The 17,409-nt window shown below is 38.0% G+C and overlaps 1 protein-coding gene and 1 long non-coding RNA gene across 2 annotated transcripts in view; one reads left to right on the top strand and one right to left on the bottom strand.

Moving 5' to 3' along the window:
- The window catches only part of LOC105391158, a 111,439-nt gene that overhangs the window by 36,626 nt on the left and 57,404 nt on the right, over positions 1 to 17,409 (top strand). The window lies entirely within an intron of this gene.
- LOC125490111 lies at positions 3,766 to 4,991 on the bottom strand. Its single transcript, XR_007267454.1, has 3 exons — positions 4,787 to 4,991; positions 4,453 to 4,592; positions 3,766 to 4,355 (listed from the first exon to the last, which is right to left on the bottom strand). It is a non-coding gene; the product is annotated as an uncharacterized LOC125490111 (long non-coding RNA).

The following is a 17,409-nucleotide window of genomic DNA, read 5'->3' as shown; positions in this document are numbered from 1 at the left end:
CAACCGACGCTAGTGACATCTATTACAATCATAGTGAATTTGCTATCACGGTGGTAAACTAATTTCCTACCATTATGACCAAGTGCGGTGGTTGCAAGAAATATATTGCTCGGGCTGATATAGCTAAGTGTGCGAAATGCGCCAAATGCGGTACCGTGTACCACCCGTTCTGCCTTAAGGGAGGCGAGGAAGGTACCCCTAACTGGGTCTGCCCGGGATGTGTATCCGGGAACCCGCCACCCGCGCCCAACATCGATGTTCCCGTTGCTGAAGGGATAGACTCCCTTGAGCTGCCTGAACCGGTCGTGTCCGACGGCCGCCACAACTCCACTGCGAATGACACGACGGAAGAGTTCAAAGTGGAGCTCGGGCTGGAGATCCGCCTGTTCCGCGAGGAGCTGAGCGCCGTGCGGGAGGAGATCCGCCTGTTCCGGGCCGAGGTCAAGGACCTCAAAAGCTCATTCTCCGCAACAGAGGAACGGCTCAGCACCCTGGACTCGAGGGTGGACGTGCTGGAGAAGCGGGTGATGGAAGGTACGGGCTCCCGACTAGAGTCCGTCATCGCTGAGCTAAGGTTAGAGCTCAACGAAAAGGACCAGGAGCTTCTGGGCAACGACGTGGAGGTCAGCAACCTCCCGGAGGAGAACGGGGAGAATGCCACCCATATGATCATGGCGGTGGCGACCAAGCTGGGTGTCACGCTCCGAGAGAGCGACATAGTCAGCGCGGAGCGTGTGGGAGCAAGGCGCCGGGCGCCGGGCGAGGGGGGGGACGCGGGCGCGGGGGCGGCGGGCCGGCCGCGGCCGCTGGTGGTGCGCTTCACGCGGCGCGCCGTCAAGGACGAGCTCACGGCCGCGGCCCGCGTGCGCCGCGGGGCCACCTCGACCGACCTCAGCCAGTCCTCAGCGCCGCGCCCCTTCTACGTCAACGAGAGGCTGACCAAGTACAACCGCCAACTGTACTACCAAACGCGGGAGGTCGGGCGACGTCTGTCCTGGAGGTTTCTCTGGACCAAGAAGGGACGCATATACGCCCGCCAGGGACAGGACACACCTCGACACTGGATACGGTCAGTTGATGACATTAGCCGGGTATTCGGAGTCGCTTCTTAAACTGCCGGTTGATCTTAATGGTGTAAAAAACCACACCCATACAACCTTATTATACTGGGTGATGATATTTTTATGCCTATTTATGTCTTTGTTCTGTGTTACATGTACTACGTGCATATATAGCTTTGTTGATGTCTATCATTTATCTTGTACTTGTTATTATTCTCTAGTTATTGCTTTAACTGTGTTGCTACCCGGAGATCAAACTGTGCCCCAGCTCACTAATAACTTAGTGGCATTTAATCATAGCAGTATAATATTAACAATATTTATAATCTATACCTATCACTTTCTATTTCCCCCATTACCATGCCCAAGCTCGAATGCAAACTTACGCCATTTCAAAACTGTCCCCACGCATACATCATACATACATACATATCCTATATACAAATTATATAACACCTTATACCCTATATACATCATAATATTTATACAAATTACCTACACCTTCATAAGTACAAAATGACTGGTAAAAATAAGTCATTATTAGTTGGACTCTTTAACGCGGGATCATTGGGCACAGGGCATGATGAACTCATAGCCACTGTACTACGCTATGATGTTGACATTATGGCTATCAACGAAACCTGGCTCAGGGAGGGGGAGATAGACCGCGCGCCCGTCATACCCGGCTACAAACTACGCCACACGCCGAGACCCCCAGGTAAGCGCACGCGAGGTGGAGGCGTAGGTATGTATGTGAAAACGGGTCTTAAGGTAAGATTTCGCACACATCCCGCCGCGGCCGGCGTCGAACAAATGTGGTTAAGCTGTACCGTTAACACAATAAAACTGCTTATCGGAACAGCCTATAGACCGCCGTGGCAAGACTGTAGTATTTTCTTTGATGCATTAACGGACAGTATAACATCTTTCACTAATTACGACCAGATGATTGTGCTTGGTGACTTCAACATTAATCTTTTACCTAATAGTACTGACTACAAAAGGCGTCATTTTGATGATTTTGTACAAACGGTTGATTTAAAACAGTACGTAACCGAACCTACGCACTTCACTAGCAGTAGCGAAACTTTAATAGATGTCGTTTGCTCAGACTTGGATATTAAATGTATAAATGTCGACTACATACCTACCCTAGGACATCATGCATTCATAACAGTAGGACTGAATGTTAAAAAACCTAAACCGTTGCCCCGATGGATTACATACCGGCCATTAAAAAATATTATTTTGGAACAATTTAACCTTGACCTTAACTTAATTAATTGGGAACATATTAAAAGTTTTGATGATGTCAATCAAATGGTAGCTACATTTACTGATTACATGATAAAATTATTTGATCTACATGCTCCCGAGCGCACTGTCCGTGTGAAGGCCGCCGACTACCCGTGGATCACTGATAACGTGAAGTACATGATGAGTTTGAGAGACGCAGCCCATAAACGGTTCCGTATCACTAACTCCGCTTCAGACAACAATTATTATAAGGACCTGAAACATTTAGTAAATGCAGCTTTACACAATGAAAAGCGAGCATATTTTCAGTCCAACATTAATAACAATATTAAAAACTCGGCGAAATTATGGCAGAATCTTAAGAACACTGTACTCCGTAAACATAAAACTGACTACCTACCTGATAGCTTTAATGACCCCGATATGATTAACAAACACTTCCTTGACATTCCCGGTAACAATAAGATAAATTTATCAGATATAATTTATTATGAATCTAACAGACATAGCACATACACATTTAATATTTCACCTATCGACGAGCTAATGGTTGGCAAAATTATCAACAAACTTAAATCGAATGCACTCGGGTGCGATGGCATATCATTGGCTATGATTTTGCTGACGCTACCGCGGACCTTAGATATTATCACTTTTATAATTAATTACTCTATTAAAACTTCTACATTTCCGGCCCCGTGGAAAATTGCTCTGGTTAGTCCTATACCTAAAATACCTACTCCGAGTCAATACAAGGACCTACGTCCGATAAGTTTGCTGTCATGTATGTCAAAGATTCTGGAAAAAGCTGTGTATAACCAAATGTCGCACTACCTGGAGGTTAATGGTATTCTGCCTGATGTACAGTCCGGCTTTCGTCGAGGCCGCAGCACCTCTACTGCCCTGATTGACGTTGTAGATAATATACTGGCTTCCGCGGATAAGGGTATGTCTACCATTCTCACTTTGTTGGATTTTTCCCGCGCATTTGACACTATTAATGTTCCGCTACTGATCGCAAAGTTGACATTTTATGGTTTTGATGCTAGTACGGTCAAATGGTTTTACAGCTATCTAGATCAACGCTCACAAATAGTTAAGCTGAGAAAATGTGATGGCAATACAGTTGCTTCTGCTGAGTATCCAGTATCTAGAGGAGTCCCGCAAGGATCCACCCTAGGACCATTGTTATTTATCCTTTACGCTAGTGATATCACCAATGAGATTGTAAATTGCAAATACCATGTCTATGCTGATGACTTACAATTATACCTATCAGGATCCCCGTCTGACGTTAACAATACTTGTGATCTTATAAACCAGGACTTAGATCGTATTGCGACCTGGTCTAATAAGCATATTTTAAAGCTAAATCCCGATAAGTCGAAGTTTATTATTATTGGCACAAGGAAACAAGTTCAAATTACTAATACAAATAACCCTACCATAAAACTAGCAGGAGTAGATATTGAACAGGTAACCGAAGCTCGTAACCTAGGCCTAACATTCGACAATTATTTACGGTTTGAAAAACACGCAATTGAAATGGTCAAAAACTGCTTCTTCAGACTCAAGACTCTTTATAAAATTAGACGGTACATTAATGTTGACCTGCGAATACAGTTATGTGAGTCGCTTGTTCTGTCTAAACTAAATTATGCGGACACTGTATATGGCCCATGTCTTTTACGGAAAACGGAAAAGCTACTGCAAAGGGTACAAAACGCCTGTATTAGATTCTGTATGGATATCCCTCCCCGCTCCCATGTTACCCCTTATCTCAACTCTTGCGGGCTACTGAAGGTAGCCGCCAGACAGCGGCTGCACCTTGCCGCGCTCCTGTTTGGCGTTATAAAGTTCAAATCACCCCAGTACCTTTACAATAAACTTGAATGGTCTCGTAACCATCATACAATAAATACTAGGGCGTCCACTTATCTTATGGTCACTCCGAAGCACAAAACCGCACTGTTTCGCAACTCGTTCCGTTATGCAGCCAGCTTCATATGGAACACCTTGAGACCACCCCTCCGTGACCTGAAATCAATATCGACTTTTAAATTTCATTACAAAATGATCCTACTTGATGATCAAAGAAAAGGGCTTTAAGAAGTTTTTAAGAAGTTATACCTACTTCGAATGTATTCACGCGCAGTATTGGCTCCGTGTCCCGTGGTTGGCTGCATGGTGCGGGCTGCACGCAGTAGTACATTGTAATCCATCACCTCAACATCTTAAACTCTGGTGCGTGCAGCCATGCTGCTTAATTTATCCCTGAAACAAAATATAATGTATAGTTATAGTTTATTCACTTACTTATTATAAATTTGATAACCTGTAATAACGGTATTACATATCTATTGTCCCACCCATAGTCGTCCACACGTACCTAGTTAATATACTTTATATCTTAATGTATGTTTTTTTTTTATCGCAGTAGAAATATAATAATAAGAAAAAACACTTACCTTTTTTTTTTATCGTAATGCTGACTTTGTAACAATACGAACATTATGCATCACTTTTGCTGCTGATAGTGGTTGTTATTGTGATCACTGGACGCACTGTACGAACTAGGTGTTCGTGGGGTGCTTCATTTCGTATCCGGGCGTGGGTGCGCGGGCGCCGCCGCGTTATCTATGAATGGCTTGCGGGATGACGCGGGTACACTGAACGGATCGCGCCCGGTTACTGAAATTTATTTTAGGCTGTAGGTTGTGGGTGCGTTCGCCGTTTCATTATGGCTACCCACTACTTTTTCGCATCGCACTATTACATATTTATTTTGCTCTGTATTTAGTATTTATTTATTTTGCTCTGTATTTAGTATTTATGTTACTGATACCTTTTGTAATATTTATGTATTATTAATGGAATTAGTATATATATTATTATTTTTTTTTAACAAGTACTATTTATTTTTTACAGAATTTACACACACATACCTATCTATTTTTAATGTAAGCTGCATTATTTATTAACTTACCATCAGTAATCACACAACACACTTGTCCCATATACCTATACTTATATATTATTATATATATTTTTTGTACATAGTTAAGTAGGTACTCGTGTACGTGACTGAGGTCACTTAAAAGGGCCAGCTGAAAATCAGCGCTGTGGCCTTACTGTCCACAGCTCATGCTGAGCTGGTGCCGTTTCGACACTCCGGACAGCAACCCGTTGTGTTATTGTTTTGTGTTTTGCCTGTATTTTTGTTCTTGCCTCATGTTAATTTTTTATTATTATTCTTTTGTCCTTGTTATTTTGTATATGTATTTCTTTTCTTTAAGTCTGTATTTTTCTTTTTGTTGTTGTTGCTGTCTATGTGTCGAATAAATGTTTCTTTATCTTTATCTTTATCTTTAATTTTTGGTACGTTTTTAGGGATTTTTAGATTTTTTTCCCTACAAGTGGGTAGTTTTTATTTTAAATAATTATTGTTTGTATTTATCTACACAAATGAACCATATACCATAAATCTGTTTGACCACTTCAACGGGGTGAAATTGCTAATGTTGGTAATTTTTTGTACGTTTTTAGGGAAATTTTGATTTTTTCCCTACAAGTGGGGAGTTCTTATTTTAAATAATTATTGTTTGTATTTATCTACACAAATGCGCCATATACCATTAATCTGTCTGACCACTTCAACGGGGTGAAATTGCTAATGTTGGTAATTTTGTATACGTTTTTAAGGAAATTTTGTTTTTTTTTCCTATAAGTTGGGAGTTTTTTTTATTAATTAAAACTCTATGCATTTAACTACACAAACGCGCCATACATTTGAATCCCCTCAGACCATCACAAAACGATGAAATTGCATATTTATGTAAAATTTCCCCATGTTTATAGGGAAATTTTATTTTTTCCCTAAAAATGGGGAGTTTTTATTTCATAAGCAAACTAAATGCATCCACCTACACTAACGCGCTCTACAAGTCAAAACTGTCAGACCACTCAATACAGGTCAAATAGCCTTAAAACATGTAAAATTTCTCTTTTACAAAATGGCTGCCACTTCATCCGCCATTTTGATTTTTGCAGTTTTCGGAATTTTCCTATTAATTTCACCATATATCCAACCATGTACAAAGAAAATCATCACCCCACCTCCTCCTCTTCTGGGAGATCAATTCACCTCAACTTGAATCGACGTTGAACTTTTTCAAAAATATAATATCCCGTATTTCTCAGGGTTGCCAGCCGAAAGTAATGAAAATAGTCAAATGTCATTAGTATGAGCCTTTCTGACTAAACTGCATCATTTTTTAAAATCCAAAACGGTTATTTCTATTTTTTATGTTTTTGGGGAAAATCTCAAAATTTTCCCTAAAAATGGGGAAATTTTATTTAACTGGTATAGTCTACCCAACAAACTACACAAATGCGCTGTACAAGACAAATCTCTCCAACCACTCTAAACATGTGAAACAACCAATCAAAAATCGTGAAAAAAAGTCACTTTTACAAAATGGCCGTCAAAGCAGTCCGCCATTTTGTTTTTTCAACTTTTCGGAATTTTCCCATAAACTGCACCATACATCAGACCGTGTACAAAAAAAATCATCACCCCACCTGCCTCCCTTCTGGGAGATCAATTCACCTCAAGTTGGGTCGACGTAAAAAAATCCGAAAAAATATAATCTCGCCTATCGCGCAGGGTTGCCAGTCGAAAGTAATGAAAATGGTCAAATGTCATTAGTGCGGGTCTTGCCGACAAAACTGCATCAAATTTTAAAATCAAAAGTGGCCATTTCTACTTTTCATGTTTTTGGGGAAAATCTCGAAATTTACCCTAAAAATGGGGAAAATTCTTTCACATGGCAACTCTACTCGTCAAACTGCACAACCGCTCCATACAAGTCGAACCTGTCAGATGCCCCGAACACAATAAAAAAATGCTTTGAAAATCCCCGAAAAAACACGTTTTTATAAAAAAATCTCCCCTCCCCCCGCAATTAAAAAAAAATCATTTTTTGGAATTTTCCCTTAAATTTCATCATGTGCCCCACCGTTTACAAAAAACACCATCCCCCCACCTCCCCCCCTTCCGGGAGATCAATTCACCTCAAGTCGGGTCTGACACGCCCTAAACTTTGCTTCACTGCAACTCGGCCGCCATTTTGTTTTTTTATTTTTTTATATTTTTTTTATAATCTGTCAGACATTCTAAAAACACCCTCAAAATATAAAAAAATGTATGGTCACCAAAAAAGAGGAACAAAAAAATTTTTTTTTTTTTACAACTTTTTTTAAAAAGTCGAGGTTTTTCTCTACTCACCCGAGCACCCTGTACATTTCCCTAAAACATTGTTATATCAAAAAATTGCTCCTTCTGGGAGAACTACTATGTCAATGAGTGAGTGAGTGGTAATCCAGCTATATATATTATAATAATAATTATTACATATATTGATGATTAAAAAATAAAATAATTCAAATTACAAATTTAGTGCATTGCAAAATTTCCTATTGTATTAAGTAATCATTTAAATTCAAAATATTCTTTGGTACTTTAAAAACATTTCATGACTAGCCATTTTTTTAACCTATATTTAAATTGATTAAGCGGTAAATCTTTAATAATTTCTGGAAGCTTATTGTATATACGGACTGCCATCATATAACAATTATTTTGTGCTTTTGCTGTTTTAAAACTTGGCAGAACTAGTTGCCTTGGGTATCTAGTGTGAAAAGTTAATAATAGTTAATAACAGGAATAATGTAGCATTTATAATTAGTAAGCTTTTATTTTATTATTGTAATCGTCCAGTAAGACATACGCATACATTCCATACCAATGCGGTTACTACTAACTATAGAGCAAACTCATTTCTCCTGCGATCCTGTAGGAAATTCAATAAGCTGGAGCGCGAAGTAGATCTGGATCTATTCTTCACAAGCATTCCAAAGGTGAGGCAGGCGATTAGCAGACAATTTTTTGGTGCAAGCGATAAACCATAATTAAGTTTTGTTTTTTGTATTTTGTAAACCAGTAGATTACTTTACTATATAGTAGGTGACTATATTATAGTAGTATGTACTATGTTTCTCGTAAATAGTGTGTTTTACTAAGTAAGCGCTTATCACTTTTTTTTTTTTCTTGTTCTGTATTCCATCAGTGGTCTCTTTTAAATGGCTTATTGATTCTATAATTATAATACTTTACTGTGTAATGAATAGCTGTTAGTGACCCGACAATTATAAAATAAATAAATAAAATAATTTTGATTCGGCCGTTTTTCAGTTAATTCGCTAGAAACATTCGTTCATACTCTCAATTTTCCTCTTTATAATATTATTATTATGCCAACTGCTATTTAAAGTAAACAAAACGATCTTGATCATTTAGAATTTTAGAATAAAATCATAAACAAAATTAGACTTCTCGCTTGCGAAAATAGACATATCACGGAAACGTCTCCCTTCCGTGGTAATTTGGAAACTAGTTTTATTTTAAATTATCTGTGGTCGTCGCGCGCGGGAAATGCGCTAGTTGTTATAACCTCTATGGTTTGATAAAGATGGCGTCACAAATCACAAATACTCACACTGGCGCAGTGTCGTGTGTATAGGCGGCGGTAACTATCGTGTTCTGTGTAACAAATGTTTTGTTGTGGTTAACTTTACTACGTAAATTTATAATGTACCTATGTTAAACAGTCATTTTGTAGTCAGTGTGTAAATTATTCTTATGTTATTGAAATGCTTATTTTGTAAATCAAGGTGTAAAATACTTATTGAAACTTTTTTAAACTACACATGATAAATAAATGAGTATATATATGAGTAATATAATTAGTGCTTGTATGCAGTTATGTAGTTAGTGATATGTGTAACGTTATTCCAAAAATTTATCTCTTCGACAATAAACTCCTTCATATACTTGAAGAAAAAAACTGTATAGGTACATACTTAAATAAATAGTGTTTTGTTTATTTACGTTTGACCTTAAACATATTACTGTGTAGTGAATTTTGTGTTGTGTGGCAGCAATAAAATAAACATTGTGAATTGTGAGTGACCCATCTCAACATCACAAGGAATGTTTTGGCTCCATTTTTGTGACATTTCGTCCGTCCTGAAATAGATGCGACGTGTTTCAGAGAAGCATGTATTCACGTGAGTTTTTCTTGTTTGCTGAACTTAACGTTCATTTCACAAGGAAATACATCTGATACAAACAAAAACTACCCTTATTAGAATGTAATAAGGGTTATGTCAGATGTCTTTCCCCTGGAAACAGGGTAGGTATATAGCGTCGCTGCATTCATTCTTATTTGGCACAAAAAGTAAACAATCTTGGAGGGTCTTTTTATTTGAATTTATTTATAAAAGAAATACTTACTAGCAAAAAATATTAATATCGTTATTAAACCGTAGCTGTATTTTATTTGGTTAGTAATATTTTGATTAAAAAGACACACAAAGATTGTTTACCTTCTATATCAAGTAAGGATGAATGCCATAAAAAAAAAAAAACTTGAGGTTTCCATGAGAATTAAACTAAACACAAAAGCTATGGGCTGATAAATAATTTATGGCGATTAGAAATTTAACCTTCGATCCTTCTAATTCATAGCATGAATAAAATATATAGAAGACGTTACTTTGAAAAAACATAATTATAGTTTCTGTACAATTATGTACAGTTAGTACGTACAATCTATAAGTTTGGCCCGCTCTATCATTTTGATACATTATACTTATTGATCAACGTAATATTCTCAAAGTAAAAGTAATAAAATGGAATTGAAACAGTTAGTGGATGTGCTCCCATAACTAAATAGCTGCTTGACCATCGTCATATACCTACAGGGTGTTGTAAAAGTGGTATTTAGTATACGATGTCGAAAGGGGGACATTGTTTTTACGAATTTCCCAAATCCGAGATCAAAATTTATTCATAATAAACTTTTGGTTTAGTACGCCAAAAAAATAAAAATGCCCGTGATACTCCTACAAATTACAAGAAAATAATTTAAAAAATACGTTAAAAATCCACGGATACAGTATTATCCGTAAGGCCCCCGAAGGGTTAATACATATAGTTAATACATAAATAATAAAATTATGGTAATTAAATGTTCAAGTTATCATATAAATAAAAATAGAACATGACTTTTATTTAAATATTCCCAACATAAATGCAGGTCATCTGGCCAAAGTATCATCTGCTACTGATAAATAATAAACCTATGTTAATATCAATCAATTATTATCCATGTTTACATAAATCAATAATAATGTACAGTGACTGTTTTTGTTAGTCATTAAAATTGAACTCAGCTGGGTTTATCTGAAAATAATTTCAGTTGTTTTGTCACGGTTGAAGCTATTTACTCCAATATAACATAAATAATCGACCTTCTAGGTATTCAAATTATGAAAAAAAAACAGTGCAAAAGGGCGGCCTTATTGCATAAAGCAAGAAATGTTTACTACACTCTCGGACAATGAAAACGTTCCAGTCAGAAAAGCACTTAATGACTCCTAAACGGAAAAAAACTAACTTAATTAACGCCTTCTGCAATATTGAAGAACATTTAACGGCACATCAAAATATTAGCTACTTACTAAAAGTAAATATTTTGATAAAATTTACTATTAAATGTTTAAAAATATTGGGGACATTTGGTGTCAGCATTTTCTTAGTGGAACTGTTTCTTTGCACGTGATTGTATATTTTATGTACTATAAAGTTGATTGTATTAATTATTTCATAAAATTCTAATTTCGTCTATTAAGACAAGGTCATAGGTTCAGTGACCCACCTTTTCTATAACGTAACATTATTATGTAAATAAGTACCTTGAGACTGTGTGACGAAACAGTCATTTAACATCGTTTTATTTAAATATAGAGTGTTGAAAAAAGGGTATACTAAGCCAAAATCTGGTGACTCAGGGGGTCATTCTGAACAACCTTTGTTCTACGAATTTTGGAAAATCACGGAAAACAAAAAATCTTTTCCATAGAAACTTTGTTCAGAATGATCGGCTTAGTATTATACCCTTTTTACAACACCCTGTATAGGTACACTCGTGAGCAATAATAATAATAATAATAAATAAATATGTGGGGACATCTCACACACGGCCATCCGACCCCAAGCTAGGCAGAACCTGTGTTATGGGTGTCGGACAGCTGACATATCTACACAAATACATAGATAGATAGATACTAAATATAAATATCAACACCCAAGACCCGAGTACAAATATCTGTCTTTAAACAAATATCTGCCCCAGCCGGGAATCGAACCCGGGACCTTCGGCATAGCAGTCAGGGCCACTAACCACTACGCCATTCGACCGCCAATGAAAAAGTTCCAGTGACAATAGCACCAAATTACTCCAACGGAAAAGGCTAGCTTAATGATGCCGTCTGCAATATTGAATTACTTACGTTTTTAACAGTGCATCAGAATTGACGGTCGAATGGCGTAGTGGTTAGAGGCCCTGACTGCTATGCCGAAGGTCCCGGGTTCGATTCCCGGCTGGGGCAGATATTTGTTTAAAGACAAATATTTGTACTCGGGTCTTGGGTGTTGATATTTATATTTAATATCTATCTATCTATGTATTTGTGTAGATATATCAGCTGTCCGATACCCATAACACAGGCTCTGCCTAGCTTGGGATCGGATGGCCGTGTGTGAGATGTCCCCACATATTATTATTATTATTATTATTATGTTGTGTCGTTACCGTCTCGGGACCATGGGGTCCCGGGCATTTGGAAGGCGTGCATGGGGCCGAAGCCAACATGTAGAGGCCCGTTTGACAACATTAATCTATATGAAATGTGACACCAACCGACGATTTTCCCTGTGTAAACTATAGAAGTAAACCCAAGGAAAATCCCCGGTTAGTGCAGGACTATTGCAGGATATGGAAAAAACTAATACAGGGTTATGGAGTGGGGTGCTAAATGGACTGGGTAACTGGGACTATGGAAGGACTATGGCCCCTGCCTGACCTATATGTTTTACATACGGATAAAAAGGCAGGGGGTGACTTGCACACACATTAAATGGGCCCCCCAAAACAGTCGCTAGCACATTACAGTGACGTAGCAACAAGGGGGCAACATGGCATGAGGTGCTGAGGATGGAGAGGTATACCAAGGCTCTCAGAGCAATCGCGGATGCCGGTCAAGACCCCTACAAGCACTTACTGGATATACTTCCTTCCTCCGAGCAAAATGCTCTAGCGGTACACCACTCAAGCCAGCCAATGAAGGCAAGCAAGAGGTGGGAGATCCTGTTCTTCGTCAGTGTTCACTCTGGACAACCAATAAAGGCAAGCCAGAGATGAGGAACAGGGGTTCTCCCCGGCATCGGGTGGGTGGGGTCGCTAATGCCCAACAGCTCGCCACAAGCTGCCCTGCCGCATTATTATTATTATTATTATATTACTTACTAAAAACGTAATTACTTAAATCAAAGTCAAAATTACATGTAATATTATTTTTGATATCGTTATTTTGTAAGTATTTTTTTTTATTGTTCGTGATTGTAATGTACCTTCCGGTCTTTTAGTACTTAAAACAAATCATTAGCTTAGTCTTTGAGCCATACCTACCGGTGAGTACCTACCTACACTATGCGACGCTACGTGTCTGATTTACTAACTCACTTTTGTACTTTTTTTCAATCCTTAGTTCCGCACATAATTTATTCACCAACTGTTAAATGTGTTCTAGAGTTTTTAGTCTCTGCTTCCTTTGATCACGGTTATTTTGTTTACAAGCATGGTCTTCGTCAGTTTGGAAATAAATGAGATGTTACTTTGGTCGATATCGTAATTTTAACGCGTTTTTTAATGTACGCAGCTTGATATCAGGTCAGGTGGCATTGTCACTGTCACACTGGAGCCCTCCAGACTTCTTTCTTCATCTATTTCCTTGAATGTCCAGTGTGTTAGGTTCACTTACTCGAACGTACATTCCTCGAATGACCACTTCGCAAGAGTGATTAGATTTCTTTCTCCCAGACTGTACTTAACAAATACAAGAGGGAAACTCTTAGGTACTCTACTCGACTCTTATTTCCCCTTTATATATGTCGCAGGCAACTGGTTTAATCTCCTGTTTGATTGAACCACTAGCCCGTTCATTGGATGGCGCTATTCAGTTGTATGACTAAAGGACAACTCGAAGTCGTTGATTGTAACGTTCGACGTCTTGACTGAACGTCATTCAGCGAAGTCGTTGAATGGGATATAGTATAGCAATTTTGTAATGTCTGGTTAGGGTGAACATCAACAGACAAGAGTCAACAAAAAGACTATGTTACAAAGCTCTTATCTCACAAATTAACTAAACAATAACAATAAACGTACCTTCATATTGTTGTTCATAATTATCCAGTTTCGCCACTTTTTTTCTTTGAAACTATCCGCCCGCGGCGTAATAATAGGTAAATCCATGTTGTCACACTATTTTAACACAAATAACGCACTTTAAAGCTAATTTATTTGCAAAAAACTAACAATATAGGTGCTTTTTGTGTCAGCTGTTAGCTGTTAGACGCCATATTTGTTTTATTCACCACCTGACTGATTTTAAGTCAGCTAACTAGTTGGACGTTTTGTGACGCTTGTACAATCAACGTTCGGCCTAGTCATACAACTGAATAGCGTCATCCAATGAACGGGCTAGCGGTTCAATCAAACAGGAGATTAAACCAGATGCCTGCAACATATATACACTCACGTGCAAAGAAACAGTTCCACTTACAAAATGCAGACACCAAATGGACCCAATTTTTTAAATCATTTAATAAGAAATTAAAACTCACTCACTCTTTCACTTGGTAATATTCTGAATTTCTGATGCATCTTTAAATGTACTTAAATATCGCAGAAGGCGTCATTAAGTTAGTTTTTTTCGTTTAAGAGTAAGGTTAGGTTATTTTCGCAATGGAACTTTTTCATTGCCCGTGAGTGTATGATTGTTTTAATAAATTACGCCATTTGAATGGAAATAATACTCAGTATTTCGCTATCTGTGGTCCTCAACACATACATACAGGTACCTATTTGCCAAATGAACGTATTTCGTGCAACTGACCCACAAAGAAAGAAAAGATGAAGCTGTCTAAACGTGTTTACATAACCTGAATACATAGTATCATTTACGTCATCGCCACATGGTTCGTCAGTACCCAACAAAGGGTACAGTGTACGGAAGATTAAATACAACAATTGTGGTTCAAAAGTAACTCGTGCTACTTAAGAATTAAGGACTACTAACTTCACGCACACAAAGCTTTAAAATGAGCCGTTCTTCAACTCTACCTTTGCAAGTTCAATGCACTGTATCTAGATAAATGTGTATGATGATTGTAAAACACAAAGAAAGTATTGCTCTTTATTCTAAACTAGATAAGCCACTTAAAAATACCGAACCTTTGTATTTAGTATAGAATAGAATAGAATATTGCTTTATTGAACACCATATGAATCAATCATATATACAAAAAAATACTTGAAGACTAGAACTAATGTACTAATAGGCGGCCTTATCGCTGAGAGCGATCTCTTACAGGCAACCTCGACATATGATTTTCTTAAAGAAGAAGAAAATGTAATTTAAGTAACTTAGACCCCCACATATGGGGGTTTCTTCTCGATGAAATTACTCGTAGAATCCACCCTTAAAGTTTGTCGGGTCCGAAAAACAACACACTGTATAAAGCCTGAGTTTTGCAAGATTTTTAATAGACGACCGAATGGCGTAGTGGTTAGACGACCGAATAGCGTAGTGGTTAGTGACCCTGACTACTGAGCCGAAGGTCCCGGGTTCGATTCCCGGTTGGGGTGGGGCAGATATTTGTTTAAACACAGATATTTGTTCTCGGGTCTTGGATGTGCCCGTAAAATGGCAATAGGCCCGCCCCCTATTACATTGGGACTAACATAACGCTCTGGCGAAAAGTGGGTGCAGCAATGCACCTTTGCCTACCCCGAAAGGGAGTACATTAGTACAAGGCGTGAGTGTATGTATGTTTTAATAGCTCTCAATTTTTATTTTTTTTCTCCGAATCAGCCTCAGTTTACAGAAATTGGTTTGCCCTGAATTGCTCAGTTTGCATTCGCTAATTTGATAACGGTATTGATACAGTACTTAAGTTCTTTGGAATGCCGATATACGTGCAGCGTTGGTCGATGAACTTTGTAAACAGCCTTAAACACAAAACGACTAGCACAAATACTTGTATTGCAGGACATGGGGCCTCATCCAAGACAGAAGGATGTTTACTTAGACATAGTCGTGACAGTGACAAAGTTCTAATGGCAATAGCACCAAATTACACTTGTCCAAAATTAATAATACACATGCAGATCTTCATACCCGAATCATTAAATCGTAAGAGCCTTAAAAAAACACTTGCATTTTGCACCTTGTTCGAAAGAAATAGGAGTCAATATCATATGTCACATAATCGAAAACAACCGATCTGTCAAAGATTTCTATGCGCATTATCAATTTTGGAGCACTGTACTCCTAAATGGAAAAGCTATAATGTGGCAAGTTACTTGGCGACCCTCCTTGCGGGGTGAAAGAAGTGGCGGGGGCGAGGTAGCACGACATGCTACACACGTAGAAAAGTGTGCCCGGATTAATCTCGCGATAGCTTGTAACTATTTCTGACGTAAGTAAAATTTTATTCTATGAGTGTTCCCGTAAATGTCATATTTAGCTTAAAATTTATAGTTTGACAGCAATAAAATTTGAATGTTTACCTTCAGAATATCTACCAATTTGAATTTATTTATGTAAAAGTGTTTTATTTTATAAATCAATTTCCATGTCACTTTCATGTTCACTCTCTGTTTGAACTTGTTCATCGTCGTCGTCATCCTCATCTTCATCATCGTTTTCATTAACTTCAATTATAAATCTAAGACAAAAACCAAAAAACATTATACCTCCTCTGAAGTATAATGTACTAGAGTACGCCAGTCATATTAGTTCAGTGTACACCTATAATATTTTATGTTTAATTTACATTAAATTATAAATAAACAATAACATACCTGTCCAATACATCGTCAAATACTCTATCAGATTTACAATATTCGTCTTAATTTTTTATGACATGGTCATCACAATTTCTCCACTTTTCAGGCGAATAATTAGAGAAAAGCAACTCTAAGTCTTTTATCTCTTTATCTAAGTTAGAGTCAATCGACGTTCTTGCGAGCTCGCCTTTCACGTACCGCCACACAAGTTCAATAGGATTTAATTCCAGGTGGTATGGGGGTAGGCGAAGCACGATATGACCATTTTCTTTCAAAATTTCATCAATTTTGTAATTTTTCTCTGTGTTTTGCTCATTAATTACTTTCATTAAATCACATAAATTTTGGTTGCTTTCCTAGTTACAAGAACTGACAACTGACGCACTGTCATATGGACTCTTCGTCTTTGTTGTTTACTTTTTCGTATCTGACTGCGCAGTACCAACCTTTAGCCGCGTAGCATGACTGGTCCGGTACGCTGTTCTACAAGAAGCCCCTATATTGAGACATTATACGATTTGTTGTTTTTAACGTTATTTTGTTGACGAATTATAGATACCTAATAATAATATAATGATAATATTAAAAAGGCCTCAAGACTAATGGTCTCAGGATCAATGATCTCATGTGGGTCGCACTCAAATTATGACAGACTATATAAGACATGTGGCCGCCTCGGCTGCGCGGCCGAGACTGCCGTAACAATGACATGCAGTGCACGCGTTGCCCTTTACCGCTACCCCTCCCGCTACCCGCTGTCGTCTTGGGTACCTCGTCCCCTCCGCGTCTTTCACCCCGCAAGGAGGGTCGCCAAGCAACTTGCCAATCTATAGCCGTCTGCAATATTAAAGTAAGCAACATTTACCAGCGCATAAAAATATTACCTAATAAAAACGTAAATATCTACTAGTTTTTCTGTACCTCCTGTAGGTTGGCTGGTAGAAAATGCTTTTAGCATTAAGTCCACCTTTTGTACACTTATATTTCATATTTGTGCAATAAAGTATCAAATAAAATAAATAAATATTTTGTAAAAACTTTCAATTAAGTGATAC

The sequence above is a fragment of the Plutella xylostella genome, chromosome 20 (genome assembly GCF_932276165.1).
Source record: "Plutella xylostella chromosome 20, ilPluXylo3.1, whole genome shotgun sequence".
In the NCBI taxonomy this organism is placed as follows: domain Eukaryota; kingdom Metazoa; phylum Arthropoda; class Insecta; order Lepidoptera; family Plutellidae; genus Plutella; species Plutella xylostella.
This window is presented reverse-complemented; position numbering and strand designations above follow the sequence as displayed.